The 25,885-nt window shown below is 37.5% G+C and overlaps 1 protein-coding gene and 1 long non-coding RNA gene across 8 annotated transcripts in view; one reads left to right on the forward strand and one right to left on the reverse strand.

The window, feature by feature from the left end:
* The window catches only part of dati (zinc finger protein datilografo), a 592,807-nt gene that overhangs the window by 182,203 nt on the left and 384,719 nt on the right, over positions 1-25,885 (forward strand). The gene's annotated exons all lie outside the window — the stretch shown is intronic.
* Positions 1-25,885, reverse strand: part of LOC110839390 (uncharacterized) — a 74,264-nt gene that overhangs the window by 11,621 nt on the left and 36,758 nt on the right. For both annotated transcript variants that reach the window (XR_002546458.2, XR_002546457.2), the window contains exon 2: positions 4,010-4,216. This is a non-coding gene — a long non-coding RNA (uncharacterized LOC110839390). The remainder of the gene's footprint in view (positions 1-4,009; positions 4,217-25,885) is intronic.

Here is a 25,885-nt window from a genome sequence, read left to right on the forward strand (position 1 = left end):
AGAAACATGATGCTAAGTTGTGGGCTAGATTGAACTGCACGGAATTTATTGGCCACTGTGACGTGTTTCTTAACTTCTCGAGGAAAACCTTGTACCATGAAAGTAGAAGTGTTTCGTCTTTAAGATCGAAGCCACATGCTTGTGGGTTGCAGCTGTTGGGAGGGTGAGAGGGTGGGGGGGGGGGAGACCGCGCGAGGCGACGAGCCACGCTGGTGAGGTGCTTGTCACAACATAACTTTACCTTCGTTCTCAAGGTGTTGAACCCTCTATACCTCTCTTTCTCTTTGTCCGTGTTTACACATTCTCTTTCTAAATTTTCACCAGCTGTGCTCTTCCTACTTGATACTGTCTACTTCCCACTGTGGCTGAAATGTGAAACCGACTTGCCTATAATTTGCAAGAGAATGTGGTACATATGACTCTCGTTATACGCGCTTTGGCAGTCCGCGTTTTTTCATAACAGCTGTTTTATATCGGTGTCATGAGAAGAGTCAATATCCTATCCGCGGCCAACGTGTAAAGCCTACTTCCTGTGTCGAACCTTCTGTAGGTTTATCGGGAGTTTGATGCAGATGTTGGCTTAACACAGATGAATTTTGGCCCTAAATCAACATTAGAATGGCGATCATTAAATGTTTCCCGTTTTACGTATTTTAAACATGCTCTGTAATTAGCAGAAATGCATCCCCCGCGTATAACGAAGGTCATGTGTATCTCCATAATTGATGCATTAGTTGCGTGCCGAGTCTTAAATTTAAACAAAACTAAAAGGTAAAAATATGACAGTCTTCTGGGTTATAGCACCGTATAGTCTGGTAGACGTCTACACACGTTTCAGAGGTCCTTGCTGACTCCGTTATCATGATGATTATCGTGATGAAGATGATTTCGTACTCACTGCCGTGAGAGTATCAGATTGTACGTAAAAGAGTTGAAACAACATGGAATGAAAAGGTATTCAATCTTTTGACGTATTGTAAGAGGCTAATCAAACCAATCCAGTTGTTTCAGGAGTTTGTCGACAAATTCCAGTTATCTAATATTATTTAACTATGAATTTTTCTCACAGTTTATCTGTGGTTTTCGTATGATTATTATAATAAATATCTGTGATATCCTAAAACATCATTTACTAACCGAGCTTTGCAATGGAGACAAGTTGCGTTTTCTTTGAGGTAAGAACTGAATGAATATTATTCTTATGATTTATTGCTTAATAGGGGAAGTTAAGACATTAAAGAAGCCTTAATAATTCTCTCAGGGCCTGTCTGTTCCACCCTGTGCTTTGGTAGGTGTTAAAAAGAGAAATAAATATTTGAAAGGTTGTTATTTAATTCAGTCTTGAGGTTAAGTTGATGATGTATGCCACTGCTGCTCTTTCGTCTGCAGCCAAGATGTTGGTTTGCTGGTTGCATGAATCTCCTTCATGGGCTTACTCATACTTAGTTACATCAACATGCTATAGTCAACAGAAACCTAAGACGGCCTGTTTAACCTTTAGATGCATTATCTGTGATGTACAGTTTGTTGTTTCACGGTCTTAGGTTACTGAATGACATCAATTTCAAAAACCTTATCATATTTTATCTACGTGTTTTTCTGTGGTGCTAGGGGCCTTGCGGTGGGTTTTTTCAATTTTTTTATCTCAGCTGGTCCATAAATTTCACCCTTTTTTGGAATCTGAATTTGTATCGCCTTTATTACCAGATTTCGCCATTGTGACATATCCTGAAACAATTTAATCCAATTCAAAACTCAATTTTTAAGTTTATTTTAACAATTTATTCTATTTACGCCCAAGTATTCGGAATACTCTTTTCTTTTGAGATTGTCCAACTAAAATTCTGTGTATATTTCTTGTTTTCCGCATTCATTTCGATGCACAAGGTCAAGAGTTGAAGACACAACAGTTTTATCGACGTTGGTCATCTGATAAACCAGACGTTTCGACAGAACGTGCTGCCGCTGTCTTCGAGGCTGAAGACATCCTCACCGCCGCCCTTGTGTGCCAGAGGTGTTCCGCGTAGAATAGATGTCGAAGGCGTATAGTCAGTCAGGCAGTGGCTTCCCAAGCGTCTCTGTCTCCTTACCACATCCACGTCTTGGCTTCATCACGGGCCCAAAACTTTGCGGTCACCTTGTGCAGACACAACCACATCGCGCTCCGGAACTGAGTCCCAGCGGAGATCAGCACCTCAGCATGTCGGGAGTCGACACCTACTTTTACCTATTCAAGATTCGCTTAAATGTTCTGAATAATGTTTGTTTCACAAACGTGTAGTGATTCGTATCCTTAATAGGCCAATTCAACAAGATGTGAATCTGCCAGGGGTGTGTCTACGTTTTTCTTTAGAAAGCGTAGAATAATGAAGTTGCCTTTCTGGATTTTATCGCTTCATAGACTCCTCGGTCGATGCCGACGTTTCGGAAAAACCCATTATTTCTGTTTCACCCCTGAAGACTGAGATAGTATTTTTCTCCGAAACTTCGTCGTCGACAGACAAATCTGTTTGGCGCCAAACCACACAATCATCATCATCACCATTCTCACCGTCGTTGGAAACCTCAAATCTCACAGAAGTCTGCCAAACGTAGACTCCGCCACATCCAACCACACGTGCCACCATTTCTTGCTACCAGAGACACCACCATCAGAACGTAGTTTTGTTTTTGTCCGCATCGCACGAACGACTCACCCGTCAAGTCAAGCTTGACGGACATTGGCTATTATATTAGAAATGGATAAATGCTAACTCCTAAGGAGATATAAAATGTGGTATGAATGCAGTTCATATGACTTTTGGGTCTCTTGTATATCATTAATCTATAATATATGGTATTAAAATTCTTATTAGGCGTACAGACATGTTTACGAAGAAATAGAGGCCTGTTTCCCGTATTATGTACCGAAGTCTACTAATCGTAAAGTAGAACGAAAGTTAAGAAGTCGGAATCTTCAACTGTGTTTATGGCGGCGTTTAATGGACTCGGCTTACAGTTAGCTTGTCTGTGTGAGACAATCTGCCAGTTGGAAGTACGATACTGAGAAAGGAAGCTGTAAATAAGAACAAGTTATATAATATTTTCTCCGTGTCGTGTTCTGTGTAATATCCCATACGGCGCTAACCTATTCTACTGTTCATTTGTGAAATCGTGTCTTCTACTTGCCTATCCATTTTGAAGTCAATGTCACGTGTGCAGGGCGTAAGGTATTACGGAAAACAATCCTTCGGAACCTTTTCAACTTTCAATTATGAAGATTTCTGTCTTATGGGTTGTTGCGCTGTGTAGTCTGGTCGATGTTTACCAACGTTTCAGAGGTCATACTGCCTCCGTCATCAGGGTGCTGAATCTACATAGCGCAACAACCCAGAAGACAGAAATCTTCAAGCTCACCGCTGTGAAAATCTCAAATCATACATTTATTATATTACAATTAATTTATAAATGATACTATAATGAACGTAGCAATTACACCACTAGAAAGGAAATAATAAATAAGCAATAGATACTGAGAAGAACTTCCACCGCCTAATATGGTAACAGTGAGACGATCACGAATTAAATCAGTAATTATACAGTTTAGTGATAAAGCTGTTTATAATTTACGTTATTACAAGTGGTACAGGTTCTGATTACTTATATGTTTAAAATGTTATAATTTTTTAATGTACACAGGAATTCAAGAAGAAATTCCTGATGTATCATATACATAGATATACATATATATGCTTCCAGAAGAAGGAGCACGGGAAAACCTAGAATTATGTAAAAGAGAAATTGTGAACTATTGAAAGCTCTTCACATTACCTAGAACAGGTACGAAGCTAGCTGAACTAGGTTGATCAACAGGTTTTTGCTCTATCTACCTGAAGATGGAAGTAAAATCCATCTTTTCAGGCGTTGTAATTTTATAATTTTTACAATAGACGAAGTACAAAAGAATATTATATATTAGTAACAAATGCTATTGATTTAGCCGCCTTTTATATAGAAGAAACATCTTTACCTTATAAGCTGCAGATGTAAAGGTTATCCTGACTTGTCTGGCTCCCGACGGGGGTCGCCATATTTGCTCCCAGCGTTGCGTCCTAGCTCGGTAGGGGCGGAGCTTTCGTCCCGGAGAGGACTCCGACTCAGCGTCTAGCAGCGTCGCGGCGATCCCCCACCCTGTGCCCGCCACACGTGGTCCCTCGGAACCGGACGATTGCCGCTTCTGGAAATTGCGTGACCGTGATAGAATCGTAACTGACTAAACAGCTAGCGATTTATCTGACAGTTCAGATAAATAGTCAACTGCGACAAGACAACAACAAAAAAAAAAAACATCTAGTTAAATAAGTAGATAGATAAATGGGTGGCTAATCATTTATTTCTAAATTACAAGCTAACAAATTGAATGACTATAAAAAGCTAACTAAATGAACGACAAATCAAATAACTATATAACGAAGTAGCTTATTAACATGGTAACAAATAACTAACAGTTAATCAATGAACTAAATAACAAAGTAGCTAACTGAACACTAATTAAATATGTTACTTGATACATAACACAAAAAAATAGGTATAGATTCTACCCTGCGTATTTGGTAATAAATAATTTTATTTTAAATTGCGTATCACGTAAATTAGAAAATTAGCACATTGTGCTATAATAATTTAAATTGCAAAGTAGTTTATTTTTTAAAGAAATAATTTTAATTTTTAATGCCCTTTTGGAGCCCACTTTTCTATTAAATAACATTGCTTATAATATAATATAACAAGCTATGGCCCTGCGCTTAGAAATAATTTCCATTAGAAAACAATCAAGGAGTAATAAATAAGATTTGAGGTACTCACGTTGGTGAGTCCGAAGGTGGCTGTTTTCTGGGTCGTAGCGCCGTGTAGTCAGGCACACGTTTGCCGACGTTTCAGAGATCCTAGCTGCCTACGTCATCAGGGCGATGCCGCAAGCAACTCTGAAACTTTTACCAGACTACACGGCGCGATATTCCAGAAGACAGCCATCTACATACTCACCACTGTCAGAACCTGAAATCTTACTCTGGAAGTTTGTTTACGTTATTGGAGGCCGAGCGTAATTCCAGACTTCTGCGACAGCGTTTTTGGAACTTAATCGTGTTTTCAGATACTTAGTTGTTTTGTTATTTACTTGTCTTGCTATCAAGTACGTCTGCCGTTTGTAATTTCGGTCTACAAGAATCGCACTGAAATTACTCAAGAGATCTTAATTTTTCTCCATTTGCTGCATTAAGCTCTGGATCTCCCTGTCCTTTTGGGAATCGTAACATAGCTACTTGCACGAAATTATAAACGAAACATTTCAAATTAATTAAACATGATAGTGGTCTACAGAGTTCCCCCTTGCAAATTTTGACAGGAACCTTGCTTCTGGGAGAAAATTCTTACTTGTGTGTGAAATGGGCTGACACAAGATCTGACGTGTACTATGCTTAGACCTTGGCCCCAGGGCCGGCGCGTCAGTTTGAAGATGCGGTCGACCAACTGGGTTTTCTGTCTGCCTCGAGGCTCTTCGACACGGACAGGAGAGGAAAGGCGTAGCACGGCAGCTAGGGTCCATTCTTTTTTACGCAAGGTTCCTTAAAAACTACTTAGTGAAAAATTGGGTGTGAAAAATAAGGTGTTTTTTTATCTCATTCTCAAAGCTGGAAGCTATACAATGAACTAGGGCCGATACAAGCAACTGAAAACATAAAGGACACATAAAACAATTTTTACATTACACAGAGAACGAAGTTTTGACTGCACCCCATGCCACTTTGTGTAATTTCTATGCTATTAACCGGCTACTGTTACACATATGAAGATGAGAGAGCCTTTTGGGATATTGCTCCGATCGACGTTTCAGAACTTCATACTGCCTCCGTCATCAGGGCGACATATCGTTCATTGCCCCAATGATGAAACGTCAGTCAGGTTCTACCAGGCTACACAGCACAATATCTTACCGCCACCGTGAAAACCTTAAAATATTTGAGAAATAATCATAATTTATCTTTTCTCTGTTAGTAACGGCTGTTATTTGTAATTTATGTCGTATCCGCCTACTATTTAAGACCCGGACAGTATTTAAGTTATCGTATATTCGAGAACCTGCAACTGCTTATAATATTCTTACCAGTACAGGCGTAGTGTTTCATTCTGACACAATGTTCTTAAGCTCTGGGCGTCTTTGATCTCTTAAGGCACATTAAATCGAATCTGGAGCTTGCCTTACTCGGATTTATTCTCTGCAGTTGTAAATTTAACAGTAAATATGTGTATCTAAAACTGCCCTTCATTTAAGATCAAGGTATGTGCTATATTTTATGTTATAAGACTCTGTATGCGATGTTTTAGACCAACGGCGAGCAAACGTTTTCAATATTGGCTATTCACATATTTGTGAAAGGCCACAAAAATTCCGTAGTGTCGTGGACAGTAAGCAAAACTGAATTTATTTAACTTACAGAATAATAGCTAGTATTTTCTTGAAAATGGATATATTTTTCCAAACAGCTAAGTTTGTGGTAAAGGCGTTGTTATCAGCTTTCAGACACTTTTAATTTCAAGTAATTGTTTACACTTCTACTTATTTAAACCACCTTAATATGTTTATTGTTTTGTTAAATTTAATGTAGTTTAACCAATGAAAAATGTACCTTTGAGATATAACACGATTTTAACCTTGTAGGTCTACTTCTACAAAATTTTTGTCTGATTAAATTTTTTATTTTGTTTGTTTTCATGTTTATATAATATAAATGTGTGTTTGTTAACGTTTCTCAGTATCAGAAATTTTTTATTGTTCTTGCAATGGCAAAATTCCCAAATTATGTAGCGAGCCGCTTAAAAAGTTTACCAGGGCCGAATTTAGACTTTGGACCCGCAATTAGAATGTGAAATATGACAGACTTGAATCTGTAGATCGCCTTGGGTACCTAACCCCTTCCCTGCAACGTATGATTACTATATTTTTTGCTACGATTTTTAGAAAACCTTATTTCATATAAGAAAAGCGTGTCCTTCTGTTTGTGCGTCACCTCTTTATGTCAGTCTAGTTCGCAGGAGAAATTAAGCAGTCAGACTAGTGATTGATCAGTGCTACCTGTTTTACTTATGATGGACGAAGCCCCAAGGGATAAAGCATAAAAAAGTCCTAGTAAGTGGTTATCACCACAAACTAAGGCCATTGAAATGTCCCTTCTGAGTTAGAACAGGTAATTTTGGAACATCGTACCCGCCCTTACTACATCAAATTACCTTGTGTTTACTAAATGGCCTAACGTCACGACAAGCTATTACAGTAATTGTTGTATTAACAATACAAATTAATATCGTTAATGAATCAGATTTATTGCTTATTTTATTGACACTCTTAATTTATAATAATAAAAAGCTGATAGAAATCAGAGGTGCTGTGAATTATAATGTTATGAAAACTTCTTTTATTACATTATATAACTGGATGCTGTCCTACCTCGATTGGTAGAAAAGAAAACTTTTCAGAAAGATTTAAATATGTTACTGCGTTAATTACTGAAAAGATAACTAACCAACCAATGTCCGCCATTGTATTCGATCGCGAGACTCTTCTATCCACCTCGTATAATTATAAAATATAAGTCTTTTCTTGGTGTTATCCTCCCACCTTCTTCCCAGTCTTTTTCTTGAGATTTCCAAAAAAATTCCCTTCAGGATTTCGTATCAGTTTTTTTCCTCACAAGAACCGAATGCCCGACCTATAAATATCTATTGAAATAGAATTAAGTTGTATTTTATGTCATGTTGACTGCTTCTTACATTTATAATCGTTGATTTCACTTTCGTAGTAAAACTGGGTGATTTGTATAAATCAGGATGTTCTTCGATTAATATCTAAAATCTGAGATTTGAAGTTCTCACAGCAGCGAGTATGAAGATAATTGTCTTCTAGGATTTTTCGCCGTGTAGTCTTGTAGAAATTAACCGATGTTTCAGAGGTGCTTACCACTTCCATCATCAGGGTGTTCGCCCTGAACGACAACTTGACTCAAACCCCACCATAAACTCCACAATAGTTTGGTTTATATTTCATTCTACCAGAGTCACCTTTGTCAGAAATTAATTTTAATTTTTCCCGTTACTTGTGTTCAACATGTTACTTCATCGGCCACGTTGAGAAACGCGGCCAATGTGTGACTGAAACCATTTCCATGTTTGATTCGTCACATTGTGTGCAATAATAAGAATAATCTTATGGCTGGATTGCTTTCACTTGCCCACGATTGTGATGGACAATGTCCATCGTCTCTTATACATTTAATATTATTCGACTTCTGTGGGAGGTGGCTCTTACCCACTCTTCAGTTCTTCGTCTTATATTACACTTAAAGGTTTATTTATTTCTTTTTATCTTTGAAACGGGTTTTGGACGCTGGGGATCGGACCTGAAACTCTTTGAATAGGCCGACTAATATGTTTGCCATCTGCGTTTAACTCTGCCGTATTTTCCGACCTCTTTTGTTAACACATTAACAGACTCTGAAAACAGAAGTGCGCGGATAAGGTCATTAAAACTACATGAACAAAGAATGAATAAAGAGAAAGAGATGAATAAGGAGACGGGGGCGTATTAAAACAAGTCCCTGAAGAAGAAGACTATGTTTCTCCGAAACGTCGATATCTGCAGGTCCCCAAGGCGTTGTATTTCAGAAAAAACAATTATGGATGAAAATTATGTTATCTGTAAGTAAATAAATACGTAAGAAAATATTGGGGAAAGACAAAGTTATGAATAAAAAGCAAAGATAAGTAAAGGATAAAGAAATGAATAAAGAATAAAAATATATTTCAAGACATATTTGGCTTATCAAGAAATTTTTCTTTCTTTGGAAACCAACACTTGCTAAAACGTACGTACTTCTGTTAATTAAAAGTGTGTTTTTTGAGCAGCGAGCGATGGTCCACGATTAATTGTGTGTGTCTGCCCAGCGCCCCGTGATTAGGAATGCTGACTGCCGTCATGAATCTTAATGACGCTCCGTAACGCATACACCGTCTAGGAATGGGGTGCAGGAAAAGGTGGATAACAGTGATTAGACACCCGGAAATCTTTCCGCAGAGACTTCCTTCCCACTCACACCCCTTCTAAGCCACCAGCACCCCCTCCCCCAACCAACTGTAACCCTCCTGAAGTAGAAATACGGGGACAACCGTAGTAGAGCACCAAGAATCCATATACTTTAACTCAATCCAGTGCAGTACGTGAAGCTGTTACAACTACCCCAAGAGAATGACTAAAAATACCCTACTCAAAGGGTATTCGTATTTATTTCACCGCTGTTAAAATTTTGAGAGGGTTGTTCAGTTTGTTTTAAGACGAGTGCATGCAACGCACGTCCGATATTGTTTGTATTTAAGGATAAGATGGGAGGAATGCGTATTAGGCATAGGGAAGAAGAGAAATGTATAGACCTAGAAATCTTGCTCAAAAACGTCGAGAAATAAATCCATCATAGGTGACGATGTTTGGTCTCCTGGGTTGTGACGCCGCTGTGGACTTGTACATAGATAACAGTGTTTCGGAGAAACTCGTCTTCTCCATCTTCACAGCTTCACAGATCTATTTCATAGCGTAGATAATATTAAAATGAACATTAAGGAAATAGGGTGTTGAATGGATTCAGCTACCTCAGAAAGGAGTCCGATAGCAGCGTTTTATGAATATGGTAATGAAACTTCGAGTTTCTTAAAAGCGTGACATTTCTTAATCAGCTGAGAGAGTATCTTATGAAATTTTAAAGTTACACCGTGTACTATAGAGTGAAGTGAATGAGATCTTTCCTGTGCTATAGACAATATTTCTCGCCCAGAAACATCGATTATTTCTATGATGGGATTTTTTATTTTGTAACACCTACAATTTCTCTACAAATAAACCGTATTTATAGTTTTCCTCAGTGACAATTACAAACATGTCAGAGAAACATACAGTCGGGTGAAGATATTCATTTAAAGACACTATGTTAAACGTAAAATGTCTAGCGTCATTTAGGACTGGCAACATGAGTATGAAAGTTGCAATGGGCGAGGAATCCTCCTGTTGTTATGATTACAATGGTTAACAGGGTTTTATCTTGGGACTCCCCATCCAAAAAAGCAACCACACTAAGATTGTTCAGTGAAGTCTTCAATCGCAAAAGACAATCTTCCTTCAGAGAGGTCATTGACCCCCCAGACAACTCTCGCTGTGTGTACATATTCCAATTTGTTTTATCTACAGACTTTTCCCAGAGGATAAAGATGAAGCAGGCAGCTAATCTCACATAATGTTGAGGTACAGACTGCGTGGAGCTTTGTATCGTTGACAGTAAAGTCGCTTAAGTCTGTGGATTCCGTCCAAGTCTTGACTCTCCTTTCCACGGCCACTGTTTTCACAGAATTCTCAACAGTCCATTTTCCTTAATTTCATTTTATTGTCGATCTGGTTACCCACATCCTTCGATTACTCCACATACCCGATCTTATTTAACCTATTTTAAAATTATTTTGTCTCCTCTGTTCATTTCTCGCTTTATCCAATGTACAGCTGTTCTGGCTTTACAAATTAAGCTTATTTAAAAGCTTTTCTTGTTAGTCTGGATTTTATTTATTTCCAATTTTGTAAGAGTCGATATCTGAACTGTATATGGGAAGCATTAATTGGAAAAAGTTATGTCTCGCACATTACACTATCATGGAGGTATCAAGTACCTCTGAAACGTGTGTAAACTTCTACCAGGCTACACGGCGCTGCAACCCAGAAGACAGCTAAATTTGTTAAATTAAACTTGTAATAATATACTACATTTCTAATCTACTCGTACAATAGATTCTTCACCGACTTCATGTTGGTTATTTAAACCTTCACTGTGTATCGTCTATAAGCAAAAATTCTCTTTGAAAATTTTTGGGTAAAAGAAGCACACGATATATTTTTTCTGTTGGCAGTTCTGATAAATTAAACATGAGTAAAAACCATACATTTTAGAAATGTTCTGGTATATTTCCTATGTATATGTTCCTATATATTTCCTATGTTAAATTCGATCGAAATGCATCTCCCCTAAGCCGAATTTCTTTACAAAGATGTCCTTAGTTTTGTAATAAATTTGGCAGCATTGCAGGTGTAGCAACGTAGATTTGAATCAATGATACTATCTCAATATGGACCTACTTGCATAAAGTCACAACTGAATTATTGTGTACTGTATGTGGCACACGTGCCATTGGTTGATAACAGCTGGTCGAAGTTTGTAGTCAAATTTAACAAAACAAGCGAAAGAAGTATTCCGTAATGCTAGGAAAAAACTTGTACAGTTTTGGCTGATATGTGAACACCTGGTACAGAAGTGAAACAGTTGGCTGATATTCTGGATTTCCATTGTTCTGAATCCATATAAATCCTCCCGAAGGCTTTGTTCCAACATTTTACACAAGTCAAGTGAGACGCACTCTACGTTTTACAAAGAAATATTACATTAAATACTATGTATTGTCTAAGATATCTGTCTTCTGCGTTGTTACGCAGTGTAGTCTGGTGGAAGTTTACCAACGTTTCACAGGTCCTTGCTGCCTCCATCAACAGGGCGATGAGTTGACTACACGACGCTATAACCCAGAAGATAGCCATCTTTACAATGACCGCCTTGAGAACCTTAATTTCTACAATATCTTGTTTCTCTCTCCTTCGTAACTTTTAAACAGCTGATAATAGCTTCATGAAATTTTGTGTTTAAATCATGTTATTGTTGGTCGTCCATAATATAGGCCTGAAATTTTAATTCCCTATTATTAGTGATATACAAACATAAACAATTAAAAAGAAAAATACAGTTTCAATTCCAGGTTAAATCTGAGTGTTTTGTCACTGGTTTCTGAGAACACCGCGCAGCTGCTTACTTAAAACATTTTTCAGTTATGTGCTCAGCAAGATACATCATTAAGCTAATGTTGGTTCCAGAGGATCGTACTGAATATCGTTCCTTGGCTGCAGCAATAAAGATGGTAGGAAATAATGATGATGATAATCACCATGACGATAAGTTATTTTAATGCCTGCTATAAAATGGCTCCTTTATTTCTCATATCCTCAGGTACCAATTAAACGTGAACTTTGAGCATTTCTTGGAGACTGATTAAATTAAAAATCCACCCACACACTTTCTGTTATGTGTTGACAGGCCTATTCTTATTGCACTGGACGCTTTGCTAATGAATGTAATATGTTAAGAAATGAATCCATATTCATATGCCGCAATCCTTCTGATATTTATTAATTATTTATTATTTAGTTGTTTATGTTTTATAAACTACCCTTTCAGGATGATAGTCTAAATAATGAACAGTGAATGGGAAAGAATGTTGGAGGAAGTGATCATGGCTAATTTTAAATGACATCTAAGCACTTCTCTCGAGGAACGAAAGAAAACCACGAACATGAGTCAAGATAGTTACTCTCCGGGTCGAGATTTTAAGGCGGGACCCCTGGTATATGAAGCAAAACTGCTGATCATTCGACAGCAGAGTTCAGCCTCTATACTTATCATTATTTAAACAGAATCTTACTGTTATTTTGGTAGTACATTTCCATGGCTTGTTGAAAAGTCACTAACAAATATGGGTCGACAAGATGTTTTTACGAAATCCAAACACCTAATAAATCCAGATCACAAAGTTCAGAGTTTCTAAGTTAAATAATAAAGACATGGGTTGATAATCTTCTTCGTGTGAATTGTAATATAGCAGCTAATAAAGTTGTCTCTAGCGCTTAAATAAGCAACACGTCTTGAAGATGTACGGGGGTGGAAGTAGAGCCCACACATTCTTAAACTCGACGTTAGATAAAGGTGAGTGGTTAGCCGCTTTGCCTCATAGGAAAGAATTCTGGTACCCATTGGACAGTGGACGGGGACTGGTGGACCACGGAACCGGACTGGACGTTGTGATAAAGAGACAAATCCTGCCCTGACGGGAATCAAAATCCAGTCGCCAAATATTTATCCTAACCCTAATAATACTGCAAAATATAATAATAATGTACATAACTCTCCTGTGACAAAACCTGGATTTTCAACAACGCTAATAGCAAACCTTGTAATTACACACGATATATAAAATATTCATATAACAAAGAAGAAATAAGAAACAAACAAATCGCGAAATTATAAGCCTATATTAGTTCGAGTAATAAAATAAAGTAGGTTAATGAGCGATTGAAGTCCGATGCAGAGTATTACATTTTCAGGATCCCCACCGAACCTTGTTTTTCATTTTAATAGGCGAAGTCCTTTAGCATTCATCACATCACAGACCTAACGGTAATCTATAGCAGATATATTTTTATTACTCGAGAATCCAGCCATTACCTTCGCTTAAGTAGACGCTATAAAATTTATGGTAAAGTGTGTTGGTCGGGGGCTGAAAGATGTCATTAATATATATCTGAGACATCTCTGTCTCATTCTGTAAGACTGTACATTGCTGTTGCTTGCACTATATAGTTACGCTTTCTTAATGCGTTTCATTTTCGTTTTATAACTCTTCCTCCAACCCTCTCTTTCTTCAGTCATCTCTCCCCTTTCCACCACCCCCGTTCAGCCCATGGTGCCTATTCTTTACACTTCACTCACTCTCAAAATATTAAGAACTTTCAAAATGGCCGTCTGGAATTAAAAGAGGGCAGTACGTTATATAAGGAAAGAGGACGGAACGAGGGGGTTGAAAGGGGGTGTAGAAATGAACTTTGCATATTGTAAAGGGAGAAAAGTGTGCGGAAAAGGAAAGATGTAGAGGGTGGATATAAAGGCGTTATTATAAGAGAAAGAGAGAGGAGGGGTGGGGGAGGAGAATAAAGAAGTTGAAAACTACGCGAAAACGGGGTAGCTTGGGGTGGAAAAAAGAATCTTACTCTTCCAACCAATCCAGAAGCTTTCTAATAAAATTTCATTTCTCTCCCTCCAAACTACAACACCCTCTCCCACCCCCAGTCCCCTTATTTCCTCCCACTGCACGTCTGTTTTTAATCAGTCTTTTAGAATACGTATACTTCTCCCTTCTTCATCTTCTTCTGCCCTCTTTTGCATTTCATTTTAAACCCCCTACCCTGTCCCATCCCAGAATCCCGTTATAGTTAATTCTAGCCTGGAACCTTCCATCTTTCTACGCAATTCTTCGTCTGATACTCTTTTTCTCTCCTTCGCTCTCGTTAATTCAGCACTTCTCTCTCTTTTCTTTCATCTTTATCGTCAGTGGCGGACTGACATCGTGCATCCGTCTTTAGCTCGGCCAGAGCGTCGTCGTCCTGTAGAAATCGGATGTCAATCTGACTTCCAGGCGATTAGAAGAACTTTCATCCTGCTATTATTCTGTCACTGCCACCATCTCTGTCGTCTTCATCATCATCATCATCATCATCATAATCCTGTCACGTATTGGTCCATGTGGCCTCTTGTGTTCTTAGGTCATCTCCATAGATTTCTCTTTTCTCTAATTTTGTACGCTGTACACTGTTTTGGTATTATGTTGTGTTTCATTTTTATTACAAGTAAAACCTTGTAGATGAGATTTAAAAAGTCACAACTTGAAGTTTAGCCATAAAGGGGGCGACGTTTATATAACACAAAAAGAAACACTTAAAGTGAGGCAAATTGAACTAACAAATGTAACTTCAAGGGTACAGTGTTGCTGACCGATCTATCATTTCTCATATTATTTAACAAACATCGTAATAATTAATATACGTAAAATAAAATTACTGTTATCCACAATATGACAGTTGTAACAACAACTTATTTTTGATTGTTCTTTATTACATTATGTGCCAGTAAGTACAGCGTTTAACTGCGGTTTTTCTGAAACACAGAACCTATTTATTCAAGTTACCTCCATTAATCACTTGTTTGGACAGCAAAATAAGAGGCTTTTTTTAACTGTACCTACTGAAATAAGCTCACTTGTTAATGCTGGCGGATTAGACTCTGTTGAGAAAGGTTTCCTTTTCTACTCTGCGTCACGACTGTGGCCAAAAGAGCCCTGTATCCCATCCAGGCTCTTACACCGTAGGTATTGTTTGTTTATCCCTTGTAATGAATGGCGAAGACTAGGTTGTAACACCATGTGAATTCGTAGTACATACCAACTTTTAAAGAAACATACTGTCTTCATCTTCAAGGTTGAAGTCGTAAGTTACGTTGCTTTAACCAAAACAACGCTGCGGGCTGCTACTCCACACGATGTTGGAACCCAGAAGAACAACATCGCCATATTGACTGCCGTATAACCTCAAATTTCTCAAAGAAGTTGTGATTTTCCTCCCACGTGATGGCCCGTGTAAGACCCGCGCCCTTTAAGGCGGTCCTTAGCAGACAGTGACTTTGGCAGGTTAGGTTAGCATCACAGAAGAATTATAAGAAACCTGTAAGTACATAAATTCTGCAGCGAATGCTGACAAACCGTAAAGACCTCAAACCTCATAGTGCGTCGAGAAAGTGAAAGATTTTGTCGCGTTGTGACAGACGTCACCCAGTCCGTCACTGATGCAAAGTTTAACAGAAAACCGCGCCCCGATGAGAGAGCGGCAAAGCTGTAAGATAAAGAAAAAATAAATTTCTAGCAACTTAGAGCAGTGGAAGATCATTATACACAAAATATGGGCTTCATACTAACATTATGTGCAACTTTTTTTTTGTAATTTATTAATTTTGTTTTTGCGAGCTTTGTAGAGAACTGCTTAGCAGACGGCTCAGAAAAGCTTAATTTCTGTTTTTGTGCTTTTTTTGTCCTTTAGTACATTTTCTAAATGTATGACTCTTATAAATACAGCGCTAAGCTTGTTGTCCTTGTTGTTCATAAACTGCAAAGTAAGCTTCCAAAATGGGCCGAGGAGCATTTTAAAAAAGATTATGAAGTATTAGGATGGGATTTGCTTTTTAATAAAATCGCAGTTTGTGTTGCGCATTTGATTCAGACCTGGGGAGAGTGGCAGGTGTTCTGTGCCGCAATAAGACCCGTTAATAAATCAGCTATTCCTCCAACCCTTGTAAACGGAGAGACAAATGACAGGAGACGTTTTCTCTCTTTTTTGTCTAATATACAAAATGAATGTGTGGTGAAACACTTTTCCGTGCTATTCACGAGATATCTTGCCTTGGAAGCAATGGACCTTATAATCTGGATTTGCTTGGTGTTTGAGATCATTCAGAAAGACGTCTTGTATCTTATTTCAACAGTTAACATTTGTGATTTCTTAACGACATAATTATGTATCGCTTTAGAAATAAACTGACGGAGGAAAGTTTTTTTAAATATCATTAGCTCTGAAAGTGTTAAACGTAATGCTTCTTCATCAATCGCAAAGTTTCGTCCAGAAGTTGAATACGTCTTTTCATTTACTACTAGGTCTACTATGTAATTCTTCTCTGGATGCATATATGTATTTAATGTTAGGGATCATTCCAACTAGTTTTTTTTTTACATATTTTCATCAGTTTTAACTCTTGAAATTTGTAGAGTTTTATTCTGCTTCGTATCACTTAATTTTGCAGGTTATATCTTAAGTTTACTCCCACTACCACGCGTGCCCTTACTTTCTTACGACCAATGTTTTGTTTTAAAAATATAAACCTGGCTTTCGTAGAATGAGAGGCAATCTTAATAATATGCCTTCTCTCATTTTGTTTATGGAATACCTTTGCTTTGTGAGATTTCATGTCCTCACGTCGGCTGGTATGAAGATAATTGTCTTAATTAAGTTTCACCGAGAAAAGCAAGCAAGCTGATAAACTAGTTCATGACCCAGCAGCATATATCGGACGAGGCTTGCGAGTTACTTGAGCAGTGTGAATATGACAATAGACAAATTGCTATCGATATATTAAACTACGATATATCGCGTTATCCATTGTTGTCCGGAATTTCCTAGCTCATTTCTGAAAAATAATAAAACATTGTTCGCTTTTTTAGTGTTTTGATATATTTTACTTTATAAATTGAATGCAGGGTGTTCATATTAATCATTTATAACCAAAAGCTTTCGTGTTCCTCTTTGAAATGCCTGAGAATATGAAACATGCAAGGTAATCGCTTCTAGTTTTTGATCCTTAGCTAGAATCTGCCAATTGCCAGAAGACAGAATGAATATTAGATCTCAAGAATGTAAATTGTGTTCTTATTGTGATTGACAGTACTGCCTTTTATAATAATTGTTGCTGTGTAGTGGAAAAGTTAAAAATCACTGAGATTTCTTGGAACGAAGGCAGAACTTTCTTGTAATTTATTGTTAACAGTTATCAACCATGTTACTGTTTGCCAAGAATTATATTATTACTCGTTGAGAAAATAGTTCGTACTGGTAATCTGTTGAGGTCTATTCGAGATCTGAAGGAGAAGTAACATATCTGAGAGCTAAGACAAAACAACGTTACTGTTGTTACTGACGAAATGATGTGTATGTGGGGATACGGTAGGTTCTACCTGTCGTGTTTAAGAATCTTCAAATTCCATAACAATAAACGTGAAAAAATCACTGCCTACCTGAACTTAATCATTTGTTTTATAAAACCACTGGAAGTTCAATCACACTGACTTTGTTCTGTTCCAAACAGCAGTTTTGTGTTTTCAACTACTGGAAAATGATTTGGTCAGTCGGGTCGTTGTATTTAGGTAACTGGACAAAAATGAACCAGAGCCGAATATTAATCGGGAATTTGAATGCATGTATGGAGTTTATGATGTTGATAGAAAGTTAAAATATTTTTCAAACGCTTTGAAGGGGCACTTTCTTTTGTCTCTACTCACCACTTGTATCATTGACTACGTCAATTGCAACTGGAAACTTGATGATTGCTGTGAATTGTCGGCAATGTGATAAGTGGCGCGTTCGAAAACACTAGCACCATCAGCCGACACAATGGTGATTATTCAGCGCCGGGAGATGGCGTTAGACGAGTGATTTTGAGGAGAGGGGATCGTTTGGCAGAATTTTTTGTGGGGTGACTGGGGTGGAGAGTTTTAGTGTTGGCTTTTGCATGAGTATTGGCGTTTGACCACGCAACTTGCATGGTAAAAACAAGAGATGAGAAGGGAAGAAGAGATCATTGTTTCTTGTACCCAAAATAAGCATTTTTCGTGTTTCTATAAAGAAAGGAGAGGATTCATCGAATCACAGAAACTACAAAGCATGAAAAAAAATTTGAAGTCTGTAGTGTAGCATCTCGGTGTGTTATGTTGATTGTATGTGTTTTAGTGCGTCGCTGTATATTCTACAGAGAATCTCAGCAACACATACAACTCAAAGAAAGTACACCGGGACTCACCAGGCAGTGCTAAACACATTATTTAAAAGTAATGTTTGGAATTTTAACTTTTAATTGTTTTAGCTAAGTTAAAAAGTTTAATAGATAGTTTCATCATTATTTCTGGAGATCGGGAGGAGATCCTTAGTGCAATGATATAAAAGTATGGAGTTGAACCTGATGATAGCCACACTGGTTCGAAACATGTTGTTCAAGGGAGCAGACAGTGAATAGAGGTTGGGAAAAGTAACTTACAAGAAAACCAAGAGTCAAAATGTATTTTCTTTAGATTTCTGTAGTGTTCCGTAACATATTTTCAGTGTGATTAATACTTAGATAAACATAAGATCTGATACTCTACAATTGTTTTGTCTTTTTTTTAAAATATACAAGCATTGAAATTGCAGGCCTTCACGAATGGAAACATCAGCAGGTTGCATTATTAACAACGACTGAAATGAAATGAAAAACATCTAACAGTTGTAACAGAAGTAATGATATCCACGTTATTTTTTGCGATGATTTTATCTGTGGACATTGTTGTTCCTTATTTTTATAGAAAGTTACAGGCCTGTTTTTTTTAAATTATGCACAAAATTCTGTCAAGTGTCTCATATACAAAGAATCTAAAAATTAAAAAGTCGTAATATAAAGTAATTAAGATGACATAGTTGCGTCATATTGTGAATTTTAATTAATTATTCGGTTTTTGTCCGTCTAATCACAATTCATATTTAAATTTACAATTAAGATAATTAAAATATCATTTTATGTTCCTCATCGAACAATCGATTTACAATTGGAACATCTTTTTACAACATGTTTCGGTTTCTATATAAACCATCTTCAGGTGTAAAAGTTAAAATTATAAACTTACGTTAGTGCTTCCAGACACATTAAGATGTATCTACACTCTCATCTTTGGCCGATGTAGAACATTAAAAAACGTTCACTCCAAAACATTCACTCCAATATAAAAATGAATCTAGAAGTGAACATCACCAAAAAGTTGCATATCAGAAATTGTAATTAAGTTTTAAGTTTATAATTTTAACTTTTACACCTGAAGATGGTTTATATAGAAACCGAAACATGTTGTAAAAAGATGTTCCAATTGTAAATCGATTGTTCGATGAGGAACATAAAATGATATTTTAATTATCTTAATTGTAAATTTAATATTAATTGTGATTAGACGGACAAAAACCGAATAATTAATGAAGTAATTATTTTTCTTGTTCTTGGGCAGTATTTCACAATTAGTTTGTTTTACAGGTGACTTGCACTGAAAGACATTTCTAAACGCGTGAATTAAAATAGGTTTATTCCTGTACCTTTCTTAGGTGATTTACACTTTAAGACACGAAAGGGGGGTGGATTAGATCAAGTAGCCTGTTGAGGTGAGTTCGTTTGAAAAATAGAATGGGCGATGTGCAAAAGAAGGCATGAGCTAGGCAGACAGCTCAAGTGAAGATGATCCATATAAATTGTAAAGCGAAATTCCACAGTTACGTAAGAAGAGACGATGGCAAAGTAATGTAGTTATGAGCAGGAGACGTTTGGTCAATATCAGCGTTGATTAATTTTAATAAATAGAAAACGTAAATTCGGTATAACAATGACGGCAACTATAAAGAGCATACAAAAAGGGATTTCAAATAGCAAACTTGTTTCGATGCGGTATTGTCTCCCATTGAGTAAATCAATCGTGTGGTCAGTTCAAATATTAACACAACTAATTGCACAGGTTGGGCGTAATTCAATTTGTTTCTTCAACAGAATTGTGAAGCACGTCATCTTGAAACAAACGGGTGCGTGTGTGTATATGCGCGTGGACGTGTGTTGCACATGAAGCTAGATCAGTGATCAAAGCCGTGATGAGAATGAATATCTGATTGTGAAGATGCCTGTCTTCTGGGTTGTTCCGCCGTGTAGTCTGGTAGAAGTTTACAGCAGAAGATTTCTGTCTTCTGGGATGTTGTGCTGTTTAGTCTGGTCGATGTTTAACAACGTTTCTGAGGTCATATTGAATCGCCCTCATGACGGAGGCAGTATGACCTCTGAAACGTTGGTTAACATCGACCAGACTACACAGCGCAACAACCCAGAAGACAGAAATCTTCATACTCATCGCCCTGATGACGGAGGCAGTATGACCTCTGAAACGTTGGTAAACATCGACCAGACTACACAGCGCAACAACCCAGAAGACAGAAATCTTCATACTCACCGCCCTGATGACGGAGGCAGTATGACCTCTGAAACGTTGGTAAACATCGACCAGACTACACAGCGCAACAACCCAGAAGACAGAAATCTTCCTACTCACCGCTGTGAAAACCTCAAATCTTACATCAGAGGTGCTTGCTGCCTCCATCATCCGGTCGATCGCCTGATGATGCAGGCAACAACCCAGAAGACAACCATCTGGGCCTGGTTTCGCGATTGCTTGAAGATGAGCGTCTGTTCTTGACCACTTGGACTAGAAACTCACTTCTCAGTTAGACTGTTTGAATTTCTATGCTGTCAGTAGATCGTCAGCTCTGAAACACTAATTAAATCTGTCTTGCGCAGACAAGTTTTGTTTTATGAGATAAGATTCCTGAGAGAGGCCGTAGTTACTTGAAATTTTAATGCCTAGTGATCGCGTTTAACGCTCAAGTTGCTGCAGTTAACGGAGATTGAAGGAATTTTACCATCCGGCGAAATGTCCCTCCTTCATTGACTTCAAATGGAAATTCTCTCTTCTCGGAAGGTGTACAGATTATGGAAATCTCAGTGCTGTCTGCTATCGTAATCTTTCGAATATCTTAATCCGAATGCGCTGAAGTTATATATTTTAGAATTTAACGTCATTATTCCATTTCAAATGTAGTACTATATTTTCACGTTTTATTCACAGTCGGTATTCCTGACATGGCCGTGCTGTTAAATGACGGATGTTTTCCGTGCAATATAAATCCCAGGGGACACAATTTTGGGTCTGCCTTTGTCACAATGGCACTCAGGCATTTTTTCCTTTTGTGTTCTTCGCTTTTAACTGCCAGTCACTATCCCGCCTTCGCGGCTTAATCATCTGTTAAGGACTTAAATACGCGTTAGGCTGCCTCATCCAAAGCATTAGCACTTATTAGGCCTGAAGCTCGGACTACCCGTCCCGCTTGTTACGTGATTTCTTCATGTACGGATGCATACTTGAACTTTCAGTTCTCTTGTATAACATGAAATTCTTGTTTATTCGTAGCTGTATCTACTATTTCATCACTTAAAAGAATTTAATTTACTTCGTTTCCGTCTGACTTGTTTCGTAATAAATGTTGCCTTGTCTAAGGATGACGAATCGCCTCTCTGAGCCCCAAAGTTTACAGTTTGTGCAGTAAAGTTTAAAATGTACACTTTTCTATGATCCTTCTGCCACAGTTCCACATCGTCTCTGTCATTTTCCTACCTCACTCTTCTCCTTCCTAATTCCACGTTAGCTAAAGTTTTCCTACGTTTTATTTTTAATATAAGGAACAGAGTTTAAACTCTAAAACTGGCAACTTCATAAAAGTCATTTAAAACTTTTCTTCTGCTACTTCCATTCGCACTTCGGCAACTTCCAAACTCTGCTACTTATTCTTCATTTCCTTCTACTTACTCCTGAGACGGGGAAGAAAGTAGTAACGCCATGCATTTTCATTTCAACCCCTCTAGCACCACCCAGCGCCCTATTTCCAATTTACCCTCATCCAGCGCCTTGCTACGTCCCGCCCACTTCTCATTTTGGTTTATTTATTTTCTTGAGGAAAACCAAGATCGGCCACCGTACGTAATGCTAAACTATATTCTGGTGGAGGTATTTTCCATTATAACTAGAAATTTGTTGGCAGGTTTAGATTAATCTGGATTAACGGAAACAGAGGCTTCGTTAAAATAATTGAAACGGAGTGATGCATTGCACCTTGAAAGCGAGTCTGCATAATTATTAATGTTTTGTTTCGAAACTCCAAGAAAACACCGCATATCAGCTGCGAAAATCAGTCGGCTGATGGTGTTAAAGGTCGTGTCCGAAGACGGATTTATTCTGGGATGTAGGCCCGTGTAGTCTGGTAGAAGTATACCAACGTTTCAGAGGTCCATGCTGCCTCAATCATCAGCGTGATGAATGAGTGGATGTTTCTTGTGGGAATCAAAAGAAACGTATTATACACTATTGTTTGTTTTTGTTGCAAATTTCACGTTGCCGCCATTTTGTATTCCACAAATTTGCCTTGACAAAGTTGAATATTATTCGAAATTATTTTATCAGACAACCCTCGATTATTTGGCTCTCGTATCGACCACCATGTTTGTAATGTTGATGATTTAGAATTAATAAGTCACGTCGTGATCCACTTAAAGAGTTTACGTGATTTTCATTAATGTAAATTAAACATCCGTCGTTGAAATAGATTTCTTTAAATAAAAAACCAGCATACAAAGTGTTTAAACTTGTTCGGGGAGAGATCTATCCGATAGTCTTAAGTAGCATAGCAAGGACTTACCTGAGGGATTCGGTGAAGAATTTATTAAACCACTGACAGTAATTGCTTTGGAAAGACGCGCAGTGCCTTCCCTCCAGCCGCCCCTGTTTACAAAATGTATTCCTACCAATCCAAGTTTTCCCCCGAAACACACCCCTTACTTGTCTTCAATCATTTTCTTCCAACCCCTTGTTTTATACCTTGGAAATCTACCCTTCCCAATTATTCTTAACTTTCGGTAAATAAAGAGAAGGGATGGAATATAAGATACATGGCGAAACATAGTTAAAGGAATTTCAATTAATTTAATGTCGTCATCCCGCGAGAAGAAGCCAATATATGAAAGCATTTGTCTTATGCAACCAATTTGTAACTAGACGATATGCTCTGGGGTGTGAGGAATGAGAAATATTACCAGGGGAAGGATAAGAGGCCTCTGAGTTGAGAAGCTATCTGGACCTCTTCTAAAGCACCCCAAACGTCTTCTAACTCTTTTTAAAACTTAAGGTTTAAAACGTAATTTATTTATTTATTTATTTGTTGCTTAGAAAGGTACAATTCTGTATTAATTTAATTAATAACAAGAAATTGTGAGACTTGAAAGATAATTAAACTTACTAGCAAATTTAATAATTTAATTTGATGTCCTAGGACGCATCATTGAACGAAAAGAGGATTCAGTGAAATTCGATGTAGAATGTTTGAAATGCATTATGTGATGAATAATTCTAGCTTGTGTATTTAAGTTACAATGATATCATTATTATATATACTTTATTAAGGTTTAAAGTGATGCTGTTAGCCCTAGAAATTCCAGTTGCGGGAGACATTCTGAGGCCCGTAAATATTGTTTTGTTAATAATATTATATTCCTGATGATTATGCAAGAACGTCTGTAACTTTTCTCAGATCTGTTAAAAGGATTTGACTCGAAGACTCGTGTGTGTGTGTGTGTGTGTGTGTGTGCGCTATAACTTCAGCTTATTTCCTGTATTTTAAGTTGCTTGAATATTAAGTACCTATTCCGGAAGCCTTATGTCTTTAGAGAACTTACAAGGATCGTGGGTTCGAATTTGACGCCCGCAATGTTTTTACCGTCAACACAATAAAGAAACGAGTCATATCTTTTGGCTCTGCACACCGATTTTAATTCTGTCTTCATTTAATACGCTACTGCAAATGTTTTCTAAAGCCTTATTTAGACGAGTGGTGGGACTCTTTCAATGGGGGATCAGACCATCAGACCCGACCTGTCTTGTACAATCGAATCCACTCTCTGGAAAACTAAAACCCGACATTCATGTAACACGTAAAATGTAATTTCGGAAATTTATTTCGAGTACCTTCCATTCCAGTATTCTTCTTAGAAACTTTTTGAGAGCCTCCCGTACTCCCTCCTTCATCCAATTTCTAATAATTCCTTCCATCTTCCGTTATCATTATAATATTCTAAAGTCATTCTTCTTAATTTCATCTTTCCAACTCCTAGCGTGATGGCGAGGCTAGGAGTGTTGGAAGAAGAAGAAGTGGGGGGGAATTTAATAAACGACACTCGCCGTGCGTTCGCTTGTCGTTTCTCTTCTGTTTTCTGCTGGCAAGCTTCACATCCAGAAGAGAAAATTTCAATTTCGTCATCTTCTATAACAGTCTAGCTCCAGTCAGCCCCATATTGGAATATTATTTAATGAAATTGTAGATGACGAGAATTTTGCGCACAAAGTTTGTGTAACAGTCATTTCCACCCTTCCTGCTGAACTCCTAGAAAAACACTCTTGCATTATCCTGATCCAAAAACGGCCTCATAGGATCGCTGATGGAATGTAACATCGACACTTTTTTATGTTATCTACCAACCGACGTAAGAATTACCCACAGTTCCACGGTCCAGTACCGAAATTGTGTCTGTCTCAATGTCGGAAAAATGGATTTTGCACGAACTCCGAATCCTGGGCACATCAGCTTGCTACAAAACTGTGCTATGAGACTAAGTAATGGACACGATTCTCGCTGAGAGAGATTAACCAGAGTGAAGGCTTAAAGATACATAAGACTTTTTGTGTTCTTCTTAATGATATAAATTAATCCAAAATTTAATTCTAATCTTTGAATAACTGATAATAAAGCATATCGTTTCATATTGTGGTATTCTGGGATATTATCACTTCATGAAACTTGGTGGTAGGTCATGATGTGCCTGTCTACAGATAAATACTATCACAATGAAATACTTTACGTAGGGGAAGAATACTTTTGACACAGGTGTCATGTCTCCTTCTTCCTCTAACTCTAGAATTTTCGGCTGTGGAAACATTGACGATTAAGTTCTAGGTCACAGATCTGTGCTCATAACAGTTGATGTTCTATTGGTCAGAGACTTATGGACATCGTTATTTTTGCATATGGACAAAATTTGCTATATTTCTAATAACCATGTTGAAATAATTAAAATTTCCATTGAAATCCGACATATCGCGCGGGAAAAATGCGTAAGTGAATAAATAAGATGGTTATATATATATATATATATATATATATATATGCAGGTCACTGATATTAATTGTGAATATGCACCCAGGTTTTGATATAAATCAGGAGAGACTATAATAATTTTTTTGGTGGGAGGGATGTTATAAGAGAAAATTTATAACGGAATAAACTGAGGCAGAAATTTGCGCTGTGAAGATACTGACATCTGCAGTGTATACCACGAAGCTGTTGCTATAACAGGAAGCTTAAAGATCGATCCAATTGTTACAGTATCTAATTAGAATTTCTTTTAAATCCTTATTTCTCTCCCCGCTTAAAATTCGGTGCTTCCTGTGTCTTGTGTTCATTATAAAGATGAAATTAATTGAAGAACGTTCTTCACTTAGGTACTTAAAACTGTTCAAGGCTTTTGAGGTTGTTCTCGATTTATATAGGCTGCATGGTGCTCCATTAGACGCCATTTTGTTGCAAAATTAATTATCATATTAAGTCTATTATGCAGGGCATTTCCTGAAAGCTGATAGTAACTCAACTAGTAAGAAAATAACTTATTTTATGGCTTTCGACAGCAAG

Source organism: Zootermopsis nevadensis, unplaced genomic scaffold (genome assembly GCF_977971745.1).
Source record: "Zootermopsis nevadensis isolate Lab colony 2312 unplaced genomic scaffold, Znev_1.0 Znev_ptg000015l, whole genome shotgun sequence".
NCBI classification, from domain to species: domain Eukaryota; kingdom Metazoa; phylum Arthropoda; class Insecta; order Blattodea; family Termopsidae; genus Zootermopsis; species Zootermopsis nevadensis.